Consider the following 17,862-nt stretch of genomic DNA (forward strand, 5'->3'; position numbering starts at 1 on the left):
GTAATATTTCCGTGACTGTATGACAAAAACACGTCTATGGCAGTCCGTGCCAAAGACTTATGTAACAGAGGGGAGATTGTAAATGGGCACGGGTGTCAGTTGAACCCAGTGTTCCTCGGTAAATGATCCCATCATCTTGGGCTATAAAGTGGCTTTATCTCAGCGTTAGCTCAGGTTGCAGCGGACTCGCATACACTTCTCTCATTCATTGCGCTTATCTCAGTCCAGAGGTCTCCTACTTTTGATTGACTCGTGTACAACAGCGTCAAAACTATTCCTCAACTCTTCCTGTCTGAGCGTCTTAATTAACCAACAAACTAGAAGAAACCTTTATGTCTCCTGACGATGTCACTTCTTTTAACATTTCATTTTATATTTAAAAATAAGTCAAATTTGTATCAAGCTTCTCTCACTGAGCAGGCAGAATGGATCATTTCTATTTTGTGGGCAAGTTTACATGGTGATGACAAAAAACTGTCGGTTTGATAGCCTGTAATCAAAATCTCTGTCAACACTATGATCTCAGCATCACGACAAACTTTGATTTATGGTTACGTGTATTTAATAATCTGTCATATCAATCACCTCTCTCCTCCAAATAGCTGCAGAAAATGATTTTCCATTGGGATGCAGTGACCCACACATGCACAGCTTTGGTTTCACATGATTGTTCTGCTCAGCTAAACAGATGAAGAGTAGAACACAGTCTTTCTTTTTCAGGGATTCACAGTTACATTCAGAATTCATCAGCATGTTTTATTCTTCTGAACAATAAAATAATTTGTTTTATATTATTACCACCATTATAGTGTCAAATTGTCACAAAATCGGAACCTCAATAAAACACATAAATACAATAAGAAGAGCAACAGCTGCAACTTATGAAACAAAAGTAAAATGGATATAAGCTACTTTTTGAATAATCCCAGATACACTTGAAGGAGAAACTGAAATGAAGTCTTGATCAGCTTGGTGTGTGGCTCCAATAAAACCCAAACAAAATGCTATTGTTGCTTTTCCTATTCTGTGTCCTCTTTATCTATTCGGGCTTACCTGTTCGAGGGATGGCACAGCAGAGACCCATATTCCCCGGGGTAAGGCCACAGCAGCGAGACTAATACACAGACGAAGGCAGAGCTCATTAGTCATGACAAGGGAAAGTGGCGCTCCTAATTTAGCTGCTTTTGTGCCTCTGAAGTTATTGATGATGCTGCGCTAAAAGACATCTACTGAGCTGAGAACTTATCAAAAGTTCATGTGTCAAGGAGAAACATTTTTATTTTTATTATCTAAAATTTTTAACCAAAAACATTTTCAAATACATGTATGCATTCTGCTTCCAATACATCAAATGTATCTTGTCTACTATAGGGTGGGAAAAAACAAAACATTTGGTGCATAATGTAAATAAAAACAGAAATGGGGATTAATGGGAAAATATACACATTTCCGTACATATTGTATGTGTCCTTTCACAATTAAAATGGCTGAAGGGATTTCAAAATGTAATTTTAAATATATTGGTTGTCCTCTAATTACAGTGACCTAGATTAATAGCAACCTACAAATAATTGTATCTGTGTTCGCAGAAACAAACTGTAATTAATTGTTTTTGTTAGACACATCTCGTCGTCATTTAAGCACCAGTGATCAGGTATCAATTAGTGGGGGTCTGGTGAGTGATCGCTTCCTTCACAGGAGCAGAGGTCAGCGAGTTGTTCGTCGTCTGTCTCCTAAATGTGTGCATGTGTGTGTGCATGGACAGTGTAGTTGTTTGTGAGAGACAGGCTGATAAGGTTGATAAGGGCATCTAATCAGCACCCTTTTCCATTCCAAACAAACACAAACACAGTAAAATTCAGTAAAACCTCCATTCACTTTTTGGCTACGAGCAACAGGACAAATGTGAGAGAATTTTGGGCAGTGTTCTAATGTGCAGCTGACAAAGTTGTCATGTGACGTTGAGCAAAGTTACGCTGATAGGCCAACTCTACACCAATAAATGTCTTACGGTTCTGTGAACAGCGGTTACACATTGCAACTGTCATGTGATCAGGGGTGAGACAGAGATTCGAGGTTTATTGTCACACGCACTTCTCTTCCCGTCTGTCGTGATAGGCCTTGTGTAGAGCGATCGAACTGGACTTGTCAGGGCAGCACCACAGGTGGCAGACTGGTTTGCATATTAGCCATAATTACATCCAATGAACTTCATTTATTGGTTTACTGTCATGTTTGAGGTTAATGTGTACAGCCCTTTAATGATGTTTTATAACCGTGAGGGTGGTGAACATGCGTTATCTCCTCCTGTACGAGGCTCTTTCACATGACTTTGTCATTCTTTCACTCTTTAAACGTGTGTGTATTGTTGTGTATCGCTGCAGACTGATGTTACTCTCTGTGTGTGCAGAAGAATTGAACTCTTAACATCAATAAAAGTTTTCAACCTCAAGTAACCTAATCGATTAAAGGCTGACAAATGATTGGATTATTGTTCTCAAGTGCATCTGGATCCAGGAAGGTTTTGAGTAATTTGATGATTTAGTTTTACATTTACATTTCTCAATTTTGGTTAATAAATGAGTTTTATAGATTTAATTCAAGGTTGCGTTTTACTTTTCTCTTACAAGGAGAAATGAATGCTGGACATTGTTTTAATACAGTATATAGTTATTTTATTTTCCCTTTTGCCTAATTGTTGATATTACTTCATAAATGGAGAACCAACCATGCTGATCTTACGGATTTGTTTTTGGTCAAGAAAACCTCCAAAAGAAAAAAAAGAAAACTGTCAATAGAGGCAGGAGATTCTGGTCTTAAGAAACAGGCTGACACAGGCTGATACGTTTGATTGAGAGCCCACTTGTTCAACTCATGAGTATACCATTGTTTGTATGTTTGGCCTCACATTCATCCGTCATTTCTCAAATGGCCAATATGCTGCACTTAATGAGAGCATCTCTGCATTGTGTCCAACATAGTGTTTGTCAAATATGCCAATAAAGAACATTGACTCATGAAAGATGCACCGGCGCAACAGCCGCTTGCTCTTAGAGTGGCAAGTAAAAGTGGTGAAAACATTTGTATATGTCTTTTTGTGAATCATGTTTTATCTGCTATGTATATTTGCAATCACACAGACACACATACAAGGACACATAATGACCTGGGGATATCACGAAAAGACCGATAGTAGAGCGTCAAGACTCAAATTCAAAGGCTTTGAATAAGCACATGCACTCACACTGTCTGAGGCTCCTGCGGATCCCTCTGTTGCTATCAATAATGCTATCAGATGTTCCCAAGCTAAGCTGGTTAAAATGTCTTCTGGCTGTGATTGTAATCGTGGCCCTTTGAACGCTCCCCGTGGATGAACTTCTTAATGTTCATTTGTGCTCACATTAATGACCAGACAAAGGCCTAAATGAAGATGATTTAATGAACCTAATTGAGAACGATTTATTTATCATTGGAGTGTAATTGAATGTTTCTCTGAATGATCGCAAATGAAACGAGGCTCTGATGGGCAACGATTTAGAAGGAGTGGCACAGCAATAAAGTGGTGCCTGGTTGTATATCAGGACAAATATCTGTCTTCTCTCTTCCGTCCAGTTGTTTGTCAGCAGTGAGGATTAATCAATTCAAATATGACACAATAACCGAAGAATATGCCCAACAACTCAGCTCTTCATCTCATTAGATCCCAAATGTGATACAATCTGATAATTGTAGAACTGTTGTTTGACCTCTGACCTTTTTGTTCATAAAAGCAGCACCTTTTAGATCCACAGGAGTCACACAGTTACAGCCATGAACCTAACGTTGTTAAAAATGTGCACAATAAGTTGTTTCAGTTTTTCGGTTTCAGCTTATAATATTTATTTCATTGTTGCTCAGCATAGACAATATTAGTAGTATTTTCACTGAAACAGCTTCAGTGTCCCTCTTTCTTGACTCAGAAACATGTACACATTGATGCAAGCCTAAATGCAGCAGCTGTGTTCTTTGTGGCGTTCAAGGTTTTTGTAAGCCAAGAGGCAGAGGACACCTTACAAATGTATTTTTTTTCCAACTTCTTAAAGAGAGTTGTCAAAACAAGGATTACACAATCTTCTTCTGCGGCTCTAAAATTAAGATGGACCTTTTCTCAGACAGTGCTTTAAAACATGGCTGGCCAAAGTAGATTTTGTGTTCAGAGCAAGGCTTTACTATAGGGCAAGCGGAAGCCAGTTGCTTGAATGCTGTTGCGCTATTATGAGGTTAAATCTAGAGTACACAAGACTGCAGTCTGTATGGTGGAGCATTTCCTGGGAACAATGAGTCTCCAAGCTTGTCTGACAGCGACGCTGGGGAAGTTAGTGTGTGTTTGCCGGGCTTGTTGTTCATTCTGAACTCTGCAGCTCGTGTCCTGACGAAGAATAAAAGGCGTGATCACATTTCTCCTGTGCTGTCCTCTTTACATTGGCTTCCAGTAGAATTTAGAATACAATTTAAAATACTTCTTTTAACCTACAAACATGGTCTAGCACCAACATACATCAAAGATCTAATCCAAACATATCAGCCTTCTAGGATCGTAGGATCGTTCCCTAAAGTCAGATCTATTAGTTATACCACAAATCTCTTAATGTAGATATGGAAGCAGGGCCTTCAGTTTTCAAGCCCCTCTGCTGTGGAACCAACTACCGGCTTCAGTCCGGAGGGCAGACACCCTCTCTATGTTTAAAAACAATCTTAAAACCTTACTTTTCCATAAAGCCTATAGTAAGGACAAACTCGGGCTATGAACCAGCCCTTTTTGTTTTTTCTTAACTGCTATAAACTTAGATTGTTGGAGGAGTTTTAGACACACAGCTCTGTATAGTCAAAGGATTTCTGATTTCTCTCCAGCACCTTCATGGACTTTTCTGCCATTACTCTATACTCTCCTGTTTTCTCTCACTGTATCTCCATCTTTTCTCCATCCATCGGTCCACCACCCCCCATCCACCCTGTCTGCCACTGTGATTCACTCATTGTTAAGTTGCTGGAATCTGTTTTTCCTTTCTCCATTATAGTCCTACTAAAACTGTAAAGTGTCCTGAGATAACTTTGCTATGATGAGACCTTTTCAATAAAATTGAATTGAATTTATTTAATTTATTGGGTAAAGAGGGAAGTTTACCATACATCTATATTTTGGATATAATACTCATCATCAGCCCAAAAAACATGCTTTATTTGGTATTTCATTGGTGCTTCAAGTGCTGCTTCTTTTGTGGCCTGCTCCGTTCAAAACTAGCAACAAATAGAAAGGTGTATCATACACAAAATGAAATGGAACCAAAAGTTTTTTTTAAAGATGACATTTCATGCTCTTTTTTAAAAGTCATTTTAAATAATGTCATTTTCCCACTCATGTCGGACTGATTATTTTTTCTGTATTATAAGATGACAACTTTCTAGTGCACCAAATATCACATGCATTCAATATAAACCAAGGTGTGTCCAAGGCTAGAAAAGATTTGAAAGGCATTTTCTTTTCAGAATTGGAGAGATGTCCATGTAACTTATATTTCAAATGCAAATCCATAATGCTCTCTAACAATGTGGGGCTCTGCGCTGACCCTGTCTCAAAGCACATTACTATACAATTGAATTACTCAATTAAAAATGACTGTTTAATTAGCTATTATGCACAATTAGAGGCACGGAGCAGCTTAATTGACTTCCATTTATGGGTAGTTATGATAATGTCTCTAGTAAATCAGTGCAAATGTCTGACTTCTTATTAGCACACTCAGGCATCTGTGTTCCAATCACATCCACATGCACAGTTGTATGAATTGGAAAACATGCCCAAGCATTTGCTTAATTCTCCAGACATCACATGCCTGTTATGCATCGAAACCGTCTAACCAGTTGGTCAAATGACTCTCTATGCTGCGTGCTTCTTCTACTGAGGCCAAATTGCCTAATAAAAGATCATAATCTAAATGGTTGTCTGCGACTCCAGATTTCTACCATCAGAGTTCACAAGGACAATGACACCCAGTAGTCGAAGCACATCCTCGAAACAGCATGACATTCCAACTGGCAATTACAGCACAGAGCCCACCAATCCAGACCAGAACACCTACTCGCTACAACAATGGCCGCCAGTGTTTGCACACAAGGGGAAATCTCTTCCTTTCAATGTCTGGCTGCCCCCTCTGCTCTGCTTCAGCCCTGTCATTATTTGCAGTTATTACAAGTAAATGTCTTCTGTTATAATTTTAAGAATGAGGAACATCTTCTTTCCCTCAACCTTTTTTTTTTTTGGTTGCTGAATCACAAATGAGATTCACTGTGGTGAAAGCAACATTGTAATATATTAGCTTAGGATGTCAAACATATTTGTGAAACTAATGTATGGACTATTTCAAATAAAACATGTATGGCAAAAGCAGCACTTGTATTATTGGAATATTTAATCTTAAAAGATGAAGAGATGAACAATTATTTGAATACATATTATTGTCTCTCTCGACCTCTTCCTAGATCCGTCCGTCAATAAATCAATCAATCAATCAATCAATAAATCAATCCATCCATCCATCCATCCATCCATCCATCCATCCATCCATCCATCCATCCATCCATCCATCCATCCATCCATCCATCCATCCATCCATCCATCCATCCATCCATCCATCCATCCATCCATCCATCCATCCATCCTGATTAAGAGTGTCCATGTGACTAAGCCATCTTGAAGAAGTTTGATTTACCATCTCTTGTTTTTTTTAAGTACTCCAGACATTCATCATTTAGTTTATTTCCCTTTAAGTTTTAAAGGTAAATGCTGTTCCAAATGTTTGTTTTTTTTCATTCTCAGCCATTATTCACACCAAGTTATTAGCTGTTAATAGATGCTGCTGCTACTTTGTGGGCAGATTTGGGAATTTTAATTCAGTGTGAAGTGAAATATGCAACACGTAATGGAGAGAGTCGCCAGACTTTTTAAAGGAGCCCTATCATGCTCATTTCATGGGGTCTTAAAATGGTATTTGCTGTTAGATTGGCTGACATCAGGCGTGAATATGAAATACATGAATTAAATCCATGCCAAGTAAAGTGAGGGAATGGTTGTAATTATAGAAATCTAAATTTCTCAATTCATCATTTCGAGCATTTTAAACATACATTCATACATTTGCAAAACGGCTTGTATTTTCATCTTATCATCTTTTACCTTGCTCTACTTCTATTGCCTTTAGTTGAATAAAAAAGGGATGGGCATAAATTGTGCTACATTCTATCAAAGCAACATTTGTTTTCCATATGTCTGCTGCCACGTGGACAGAAGGGACATTTCTGAGAAATCCAAAGTGTTCATATTAAGATAAAATATGTTTAAATTATTTAATGCAGATCTGTGTTTGTGACATTTAACCACCATCTCAGAACAAGATTATAAAAACAACATCACTGTAAGAATTCAACCCATTTTATCACTCACCTACCACACCACTGGTTCTGATGACAGTTTTGTGTTTCCTGCTGCGCTCCATTCAGACGGCAGTTGGCTGTTAAAGGCATTAACCCAGACTGGAAATACTGTGCTGATGCCAGGTTGACAAAATGTTGCATGCACATAAATGGCTGAGCAACAATTCCTTTAAATCCCTATTTTGTTTACCAAAAGCAGATAAAAACAAATAACCAAAGTTCACTTGTACTTAATGATATGACTTTCTTGTTGTGTGACATAGTTGTTTTTGTAACAGACACCTAAGAACAGAGATATTTTACAACCTATTGGTGTAAGTGCTGCAGCCTGAAAAACGAAAAACGGTTTTGGTTTAAAAACAGTGGGGGCCATTCTAAGTCACTTTCAAACATGGGTCTTCTCTGTTCTCTTATCCAGGAACAGTCAGCTACTAGAAAAAAGCAGGATAAAGGGGGATTAATAGCCATGGTCTTTGAAAACTCGATTTTTATTATTATAAGTCTTGTTATATTTTATAGATATCTGGGCCTTCATCTCGGGTCAGGAAGGCTCACCAGCAGCAGTTCTCCTAAGGAGATTTAGGAGTGTCGTCTGCACCTTTTACAACTGTGTGGTGCAGACTTTCTTCAGCTCCTGCATACTCCATGGCAAGGCAGCTGGTCTGCAGGAGAGAAAAAAGACTAACCACAGGCTGGCCATGGCTGTACAGGGGGTTATGAGGAGCAACTTACCCACCGTCATGGACATCTACCACTACAGATGCAGAAGGAAACCCACCTAGATATTGAAAGGCTCCACCCACCATGGACACACACTCTTGTCTTCTTCCAGAGTAGAACCGGACATCCCTCTGTAATGACGGTTGTATCACTTCCTTACAGCAAATAAACTATTGTATATTATATGACTCAATTAGGGGGCCTAATGACAAAGATCAGCTGGACCCTCAAAAACAAGGCCTCAATGACCAGTTAACTGTCAATGAAGTTGTATTTGTACCTATATTGACACAATTAAATGACAAACACAAAGTGTAATTCTCATCAATATTTATATTGGATAGACAGGACATATTTCTCAAGTGGGACAGGATTATACAAAAATTCTCACGAGTGGTTAACTTTTGCTTTCAAGTTACATTGTCTATTGTCCAACATTGTATTTCACACATTGTTTCTCATATGATCAATCTAGGCCATTACTTTGATAAGTTCCTTTAAATCCATGTCAACCTTTAAACGTTTACCTCTTTCTAACTGAGTCTTGCCCCTAGCAGTCTTTTCTCAAGGACAGGACTACTGTCAAAGCTAGCCAATCACAGGCTTTAGTTCGGATGGGTAGCAAAGTCAACCAGATATTTAATGAGAGGTCAACGGTCACTTGGGGTCTAGTACCCTGCCTGGGGGGCTTCATGTTATACACAGTCCTTGGGGATGAGAATGGACATCACAGAGTCTGACAAGATCAACAGTGTTGGCCTAATTAGAGTCGCAGCTAACCGACCATGACACAGAGGAATCCTTGAAATTTTGTATTTGTTTAGAATGAACTCATTTCCATTAGTCATCTATCCACCTCTCCACTTTGTGTGGTAGTTTTACCACCAACAAGGATTTACTATCTTGTGTTCAATTTGGAGGAAACAGCTTCCTCAGGGGGAAAGACAATTAGTCCTTCAACAAACAGCATGGATCAGTCGCTTTAATTAAACACCCTCCTCCGTCCATGCATCTTCCCTCCATCTCTTACCGTACTTTCATCCCTACTTTTGCTTCCCCCTGTTTTAATGCAAAGAGAGAAGGGTTTTACTCCTGGGCCAGATGACACCCTAATAATTTGTTGTGTAGCTTGCTGAGCTTCAAACAAGCGGATTAGATGGATATTGGTCAGTGGGGTAGTTTGTGGAGTTAGCGCTAACAGGATTTACCATTTACTGAGTATATCAAAGGCAGAGTCCTGTGCAAAGCACTAAGCACTTAACCAAATTAAAAAGTGACCCACAGGTGGACTTGATGCACTTTTTGTGCCGATGGGCCATGACACTAATTGCTTTCTAACTCTGTTACGAGTGCCATCAAATTACACTCGTCAATTAGAGTGAGGAGCAGCGTAAGGCAGTCTGAGAGCTTATCCTGCTGATCGCTGCTATGTGCTTCCCTTCCATAATTATTCCACACAACACATGAGTTCACAAAACAAGAGCATTTTAATTAGTGTGCAGTAGGAACAGCTTCTTTCAATCTTTTCATGTGTCACAAAACCAACCACCAACCAAAAGATTTTGTCAAAGTCTTACTCATAGCCTTTTTTCACCTTCATTTGATCGTTGGTTTACATTTAAACATTTTATTTTTTAACCCTCAAACTTGAACTGGAAATACAGCATCAAGTCAGGATTAGTAAAAATTGGTATGACAGATTATTAGTGTGAATATTTGTAATTACATTAGCCCCTATTGTCTATCATTAATAGATACATGATAACAGTTCAAAGAACTCCTGGCATTTAGAGACACATATTGAAGTTCCAGGAAGATTTAAACAGCCCTGACCTACTTATTTTTAGGAACTTTAAAAAAATTATATTGGACCCAGTGGTGCACTGCAAAAAATGTATTTTCATTAAATTAATAATTAATTTCAAATTATTTATAGCATGAAAGACTTGTCTTGTAGCTGAACATGATGTTTCAAATGGTCAGGGTTTGGGAAAGAAGTAAACAAAAGTATTGTTATTGTATTTAACAACCTCTAACCTCTGCTGCAGACGACTGCTGCAGGATACAGACCTTGCTCTGTTCTTGTTCACCCTCTACACTGTGGACTTCACCCACAAGACGTCTTGCCACCTGCAGAATCTCTCTGATGACTCTGCAATCGTTGATCTCATCAAGGATGGAGAAAACAGAGAGTACAGAGAGCTGACGCAGGACTTGGTGCCAACAAAACCACCTCCAGATCAACGCTTGTAAAACCAAGGAGCTCATAGTGGACTTCTGCAGGCACCAACGATCTGTGGCTGAGCATACTGTTCTACGGAGTAGCCAGAGACAGGAAGAAGGTGGACACTGTGGTGAGGAGGGTCAGCTCTGTCCCTGGCTGCTTTATAGTATGGTCATGAACTAGGTGGGAGACAGGAGAATTGTGACCAAGCTGTCGTCCAGGACACTTTGATGGCACTGAACATAATTTTTGGTGCGAGACTTCACCAGACAATTCATCTGTGCTAGGTGAAGAAACAATTCTGCCGTTCCTTTTAATTGGTGTGTATAACTCCTTCCCGCACTTCTGTACTAGTGTATGTGTACTAATGTTTATTGTTGATGATATATGTATAGTGTCTTATTAATTGTATTGTATTACATTTTATTATTGTTTTATTGTGTATTATTATTGTAGCTAATTATTTGTAATATTTGAATTGTATGTATTTATATAAACATGGTAACAAAAGCCAAACCGCAAACATATATTTTGTCATTTTTTGCTCCTTTTTTCAAATATTAAAAACGAAACACAAACTGATTCAAACACAATGATTTTAACATGAATAAACATCAGATATAGTCATGGAATGGTAGAGAATCACTTATGAGGAAAAGTGAGATAAAAAGGCAAAAAATAACAAACTAACCACCTCTCACTGAAATCAGCTTTTTAAAGTGTTATTTGAAGTACTTGAATGTGGGGCCTTGTGAGGATCTGTTAGTACAGGAGTGTGACACGTATTTACGCTGCTTTACTGGCAGTGAGAGGAGGCTTTTCCAGGCAGAAGAAAAAAGTAATAGGGGAAGAACACAATACTAAACACATCAGACGCACACCTGTGGGGAAAGATGAGCTACTCTGTGTTTTGAGAAGATGGTAATTCCCCTTTATTTATGAGTGTTCAAAAAAATGTAGCTTTTGAACAGTTAACAGGATTGAGAGGATCAGTAATTGTGCACAGAACATTTATCGAATTAACCATGTTTTTTCAACCAGAAGTATGAACTTACATTGTTTTTGTTTTTTTTACCAACAACTTTATCGACAACAGCTGTTTTCTCTGTGCTGCTTTCAAGTGCTGTGATTTTCATTTAGTCCCTGCTCCGGGGCACTGTACCTCGGCTGTGGTGCACCACACGTCTGGCATAGCAGAGCCTATGTAAACAAAAGGCTTCTGTTATATACCATGCAACACATCGTTCACACTCATGCTGCAGAAGTGAGACTTGAAGAGAAGAACTTGAACTACCCGCTTAATTACAAGTGAAGTCACACAAAATGAAATATAAATGTCTGACTAACCACTGCTTTCAGCGCTGCACACATCAGTGTTCTGAGTTAACATTTACATGTGTTGGTGATGCTGACTAACGCTTATTCAGATAATATTATATTTTAATAGAAGGTTCAAATGTGTTACGTTTAATTATAACTTTATAATGAATTTTTGTGAAATAATTAAAAAGATCCAAATTAAAAAGATCATAAAAATAAAACTTTAGCTGACAAAAAGTATTATACCTGATCTTAAGAAAAATAGAGCAGCCCTCCTCTAAACTGCTCAATAATGCCCTTTTTTTCCACGTACACCCCAGTTTCTTTGCGCAGGGTCCAAACGGATCAGCACAGAGTATGTTTTTTAGCCAAAAGCAAAACAAAGAAAACCTAAAACATATTTGTTTTAGGGCCACCGGGTCACCTTGACCCAGAGACAAGACTAGGGTTAAAATTGTGGACTACTTTTTTATATTATTATATATTTATATTATCACGCTGCAGTGACCTCTAGCACCTCAGAGAGTGACATTGTGTCATGTTTTTTTCAGTTAAGATATGACAGCGCAGAAGTGCCAATCACAAAATAAGCCAAAATGTTAAACAAGTCACTTTTCAACTGACTGTCTGTAGCAGGAAATCAGTCAAAACAGTTCTTCACTTCCCACTTGTAACACAAGACAAGATGAGTTTACTTTAGAAGCATAAAAATATGTCTAATTTCCTGTGTTTCCTTAAATACCCTATTGTATTTATATGTATATATGTATATGTGTATGTATTGTATTGGAAGGAGTAACAGTCATCTACGCAAATTGTAATAGTGAAGGTAAAACTTCATAAATTTAAAAATCTGTTTTGGGCCACAAAAAATACTTGGCTGCTCGAATTTGAGCTTCACCATCCCCAATGTAAAAGAAGATGCGTGAAAGGAAAAACAAAAGGTTAAACGTCAAACATAAACATTTCAGTAAATTTGCAAATAAGGAGTTAGTGTCTAGTCCAGTTAAGAGATTTCCCTTAAGATGAAGTATTGAAAGATCTATGACTAAATGAAGAAGACACAGTGTTTGTCTACATGATTTGGGCCGAGGCCAACTGTCTCACATCAGGGGTCCGGGCCCCTCAGGGGATACGATTACCTCCCTGCGCTAGCTTACATCTTCACTGGCTCGACTGCCCTCCCCCTACCTCTCATCTGTTCACTCTCACTACATGAGGCCAATTTGTTGTGGCAGGCACGCATCTCAAGGTCCAGATCTTGTTACACAAATTTAGATTTGTTGAAGATTTTGGACCATGTCCAGAGCTGAGAGAACGAATGTGTGCGTCTCAAAGGAGTGTCAGGGCATGATATGGGCTATTATGTTTGATGAGATTTAATAGCTGGGGCTTTGTGGTGTACAAACAACATCATCTGTCGCTTATCAAATTACAAATCTAACTGGGATACACACTCCAAAACTGCTTCACAATTCCATATACAGCCAAAACAATGTGTTATTTCACATCATTAGTAAGGCAAGAAGTGAGATATAATTACAAATGTTCTTGATATTTTCTATTGTTCCTGCTGAAAACAAATGTATTGCTTCATCTGGTGTTCATCATTCAATTCTTCTGCTGTTTTGCTAACTAACTCAGGCTAATCCCACAAAGACGACAAAACTAGGATTAGCTAAATAAATAATCTTCCTTTCCTAGTTGAAATCCTTCTGCTTTCTCTAACACGGGAAGCTCTGGCCTTTTTTTTCCTAATGCTCAGGAGGAAGAGGGACTCTTGCGGTTTACACAGCGCTGCTCTCTATCTCTCCTATTGTTGTGTTTAGCCAGCGCCTGTTGCCGAGGGTGAGCTGGAGCTGTTGAACTGGGATGTCCGGCTATGATAATCATCTCTGGAGGCAGTTCGCTGAGAGTTTGATGATGGTGCTAAGGTCAGTGCAGATTAGATAACATGTCTTCTGCAAACATGATGTCATCGAGGCCACGCTTTGATTTTAACATGCTCACACACAATAAAACACTTTTCTGTTTGTATGTTATTACTGACTAGTTTTTACAAAGTAATTTTACTCTTTGTTTCCTAAATGTTTTTCAACATATTTTTGATAAAGATTCACTACTAAAGTAGTGTCTTCTTCAAACTCCAATTGAAGACTAATGTTTCACCAAATCTAATCATCATTAATCGCTGTCAATGTTGGGCAAGTTACTTTTAAATCGTAACTAGGTTTAAGTTACTTAATACTTTTGAAATAAATAGTTTCAAGGAAAAGTCATTTTTTTGTGAGAGAGGGATGAAGACAAATTTGCCAAGTGTACAGGCCAGTGTAAGTTTAGATCTTGTGATTAATCAATTTAGTTAAGAACAATACATGAAATAAAGAAATACAAATAAATAGATTAAGGGTGCACCAGTTGTACATTTTGTTGCCGATACAGGTTGCAAATTTTCAGTCTCAACCGGCAGATAGCGATTTTTGCACATTTTATTTCCCCTAGTAACTTAAACACACCACACACAAAAGTCACAATTTGTGTTATTACTGATCACAGAAACTTAAAAATAACAAAAATAAAATATATAAAAAACTGACCAAGGCTGTATTAAAAACACAACACATATCTCAAAAGTAGAGTAAAAATAAATAACTTGAAAAAGAAAATAAGAACATGCATCAAAGTAAATGAATCAAACCCACAATGTAAACTGACACACAAATATTAAATTATTAATTAAATGTTAAATATTGAAATAGTTTCTATTTAAATATTTCCATATTTTGTTCTTGTGAACTAGAACCTCAGTGTTTCTCACTTTCTAGTAGCAAGTTACTCAAAATAGAGGAAATATTTCAACCAAAAAAATCCTTGTAATAAGGAACTGATCAAATATGTCAGTTTCTTTTAACACTAGTCCGAAATCTGCCGATTTTTTCTTTGTTTACTCTATGTGTTGCTGAAGAGAGTCCCACATTCAGTAAAAGTCAGCTCATTTGGCTATTAAAGACAAAACATATTTAAAATGATTTTTTTAGATACAGTACAGGAAGAATGATAATATTGAGGGATCCTTTTTTATTGTTCAATCATCCATGATTTGATGACTAACTGAGTTAATCATGAAAATATGTATTTTTATAGGCTGTAAACCCAGTGGGCAGCATTGCTGAGAAAAGTCTTGAAAAGAGTTTTGGAAAGTAAACAGAACCAGAATTGAAGAAACAAGAAGGCATCTGAAGCATGTGGGCATTACAGGAATGTGAGATTGAAAAGACAAAGCGTGTTTGTGAGGGCAGGAAAATATGGTCCCATACTTATTTGGAAAACATTGCAAGATTATTACCCAAATGGTTTTCCCATAGACATTAGCTAAAGCATTGTGAGCCCATTTCACTGACAGGCCCTTCAGTGTACCGAGTGGGAGGTCATGTGGATAAATTAGCCATTGTGATTGAATGTTTTTGTCCAAGTCCATTCACGACAGAAAACATTTCATATACCTCTCAGGACACACAATGTCTTAAAGTGATACACCCCAATATGTTGTAACTTCTGGCCGGATATTCAAACTGTGTTGCAACACAAGTAAGAGAGTTGTAAGACTAGTAAGAGTGTTTTAGAAATCAAATTTTCCATTTTCGTGAGTCTTGGGCCAGCTTGTGTCACAAGAAAGGAAACAATTTATTTTTTCCTCTTTTTCCCCTCTCACTGTGAGTTTAGTTCATCTAGGGACTAGAAATAAAACAGGAATAAATAGTCGGATAAAACCGCAAAATTGTTGTGCTGCCTACTAAATATGAGTTAATGAAAAAAGCTTTTCGACCATTGTTCAAGCAGTCATTAGTGACTCATCTCCTCACGGGAAGGCCTACACAAAAGCAGTGATGGATGACTCCCCTCTGGTGTCTCTCCTGTGGCTGAAGGCAACTAGATGGTCCACGAAAGGCCGAGCCTCTCGTCGTCTAATCTGCTCCAGAGATGGCGTGCAATCATCTTGAAAAGAGGCCTTTTAAAGCACCATTCTTTCCTGTCTGTGAAGAAATAGATACTGCTAATAGTTGTCCAGGGCAATTTTAATAGGTCTCCAGTTTTAAACTCCCAAAGGGAACACCAAATCCGCCAGAGTCAGGAGGTAGGAATCCAGGAGGTGTATTCAATTGATGGTCCACTACCTACTTTCACTTAAAGATAGCAGCTGTTTCCAGGGCAGAGATTAAAAATAACCTTTTGTTGCAACATCGGAATAAGTTGCCCAATTAAGGTAAGGTAAGGTAAGGTAAGGTAAAACTTTATTGATCCCTCAGGAGGTCTCCTTTGGGAAATTGTTTTTTACCAATAGCCAGCAATTTTTCATAAACAATAAAAAATAATACATAAAAAATAAAGTAAGAAGAACATAAAGAGGAAGAACAAGATGACACAATCTAAGTCTAAAGACAAAGACAAAGAACATAGGTCAAGGAAAAAAAAAAAAAACAAAAAAAAAAAAAAAACAAAAAAAAAAACAACAACAAAGACAAAAAAACAACAAAGACAAAGATACAAAGACTAACATGGAACAGAACATCCAGATACTTTCACTCCACTCCTGCCCCCGAACTCAGAATTGTACAATTTAATAGCCCGAGGGATGAATGAGTCCCTGAGTCTATTTGTTTTGCACCTGGGTAGGAGCATTCGTGCACTCATTCTGCTTCTCTGCTCACTGATGACAGTGTTCAGAGGATGACTGTCATCATCCATGATGGACAGCAGTTTGTTCAACGACATCCTCTCAGCAACTGTCACCAGTGAGTCCAGCTTCATTCCAACCACAGAACCAGCCCTCCTGATCAACCTGTCCAACCTGTTGACACTCCTCTTGGACACATTTCCACCCCAACACACCACAGCATAGAACAGGACACTGGCCACCACAGACTGGTAGAACATGCAGAGGAGCTTCTTGCAGATGTTAAATGATCGAAGCCTCCTCAGAAAGTACAGTCTACTCTGAACCTTCTTATACACATGGTCTGTGTTGCAGGACCAGTCCAGTTTACTGTCCATCCACACACCGAGGTACTTATAGTTGTCCACTATCTCCACCTCGTCGCCTCTGATGGACACTGGACGTGGCTTTGTCCTGGACCTCCCGAAATCCAAGACCAGCTCCTTGGTTTTTGAGGTGTTCAGCTGCAAGTGGTTCCTCTCACTCCAGTCCACAAAGTCACGTATCAGACTCCTGTACTCGTCTTCGCTGTTGTCCCTGATGCATCCAACAATGGCAGTGTCGTCAGCATACTTCTGGACGAGACTCAGCTCTGAGTTGTAGCAGAAGTCTGAAGTGTAGATGGTGAAGAGGAGAGGGGCCAGTACTGTCCCCTGAGGTGCTCCTGTACTGCACACCATAGTGTCAGACTTGATGTCCTTCAGCCTGACATACTGTGGTCGATCAGTAAGGTAGTCCGTAATCCAGGAGACCAGACCAGGGTCCACATGCATCTTAGTCAGTTTGTCCTGCAGCAGAGTGGGTTGGATAGTGTTGAAGGCACTAGAAAAGTCCAGGAACAGGATTCTCACTGAACCGCTTCCTTTATCCAAGTGGGAGTAGGTCCGATGCAGGAGGTGAAGGATGGCATCTTCCACACCAACTGCTGGCTGGTAGGCAAACTGCAGGGGGTCTTGCGCGTGCTGGACTTGTGGCGTGAGATGTTTGAGGACCAGCCGCTCCAGTGTCTTCATCAGCTGCGAAGTCAGTGCCACCGGTCTGTAATCGTTCAGCACACTCGGTCGGATCTTTTTAGGGACTGGAACGATACAGGAAGTCTTCCACAGAGTTGGTACTTTCCCCAGCCGTAGACTGAGGTTGAAGACATGCTGGAGTGGCTCAGCTAGTTCAGCAGCGCAGGTCTTTAGCAGTCGAGCAGACACCTTATCAGGACCAGCAGCCTTCCCTGGACGAATCCTCCGAAGTACATCCTGTACCTGGAGTGAGGTGAAGCTGGGAAGTGGTTCTGTGGAGCTGGGGGGGGCACAAGAAGGTGGGGCAGGTCCTGAGGCGGGCAGCAGTGAGGGTGAGGTGACCTGCTCAAACCTGTTGAAAAAGTTGTTCAGTCCATTTGCCTCATCCACCGTGTCCACTG

Source organism: Callionymus lyra, chromosome 6 (assembly GCF_982586985.1).
Source record: "Callionymus lyra chromosome 6, fCalLyr1.hap1.1, whole genome shotgun sequence".
Taxonomy (NCBI): Eukaryota; Metazoa; Chordata; class Actinopteri; order Syngnathiformes; family Callionymidae; genus Callionymus; species Callionymus lyra.